Source organism: Lampetra planeri, chromosome 14, assembly GCF_965212315.1.
Source record: "Lampetra planeri chromosome 14, kcLamPlan1.2.h2, whole genome shotgun sequence".
Classification (NCBI taxonomy): domain Eukaryota; kingdom Metazoa; phylum Chordata; class Hyperoartia; order Petromyzontiformes; family Petromyzontidae; genus Lampetra; species Lampetra planeri.
Genome location: NC_136120.1, coordinates 13,746,787 through 13,747,281, shown reverse-complemented (window position 1 = coordinate 13,747,281; position 495 = coordinate 13,746,787).

Below are 495 nucleotides of genomic sequence, written 5' to 3'. Positions count from 1 at the left end.
GTTCTGCTGCAGCGTGCACACGCGACCCGATTCAGAGCCTTCCCGTGCCGTGCCCTCGTTGGAGGCGAGGGTTGGCGTGGATCGCCGCACAAATGTTGATAAACTCCCTTCCCGCGAGCGTTGAGGAGAGGTTCCGTACCCTGCCTGGTTCGCAGGGAGAAGGCGGTACAGCAAGTGTGGACTAATCGCCGCCTTTCTCAGTCTTTACGGGGATAGAGTGTTGGTTCACAACATCTTAAAACAAAAAACCCAATGTTGCAGCACGAGTCCTTTGGCTCGGTGTGGTTCTCCTGGTAAGTTAAGTTATTTTTTTACACGTTCGTTTTTATGATACCTGGTATAGCCCCGACAAAATAGCATGTCCACACGACCAGCATGCAACTGGTGAAATCTGGAATTCAGCCGATGCCATCGCCTTGCCGTTGACCTCCCCGGAGAGGGGCACAGCAGCCACTGCTCACGGGGCGCGCTTCCAGCAGGGGTCAGAGCCCACGT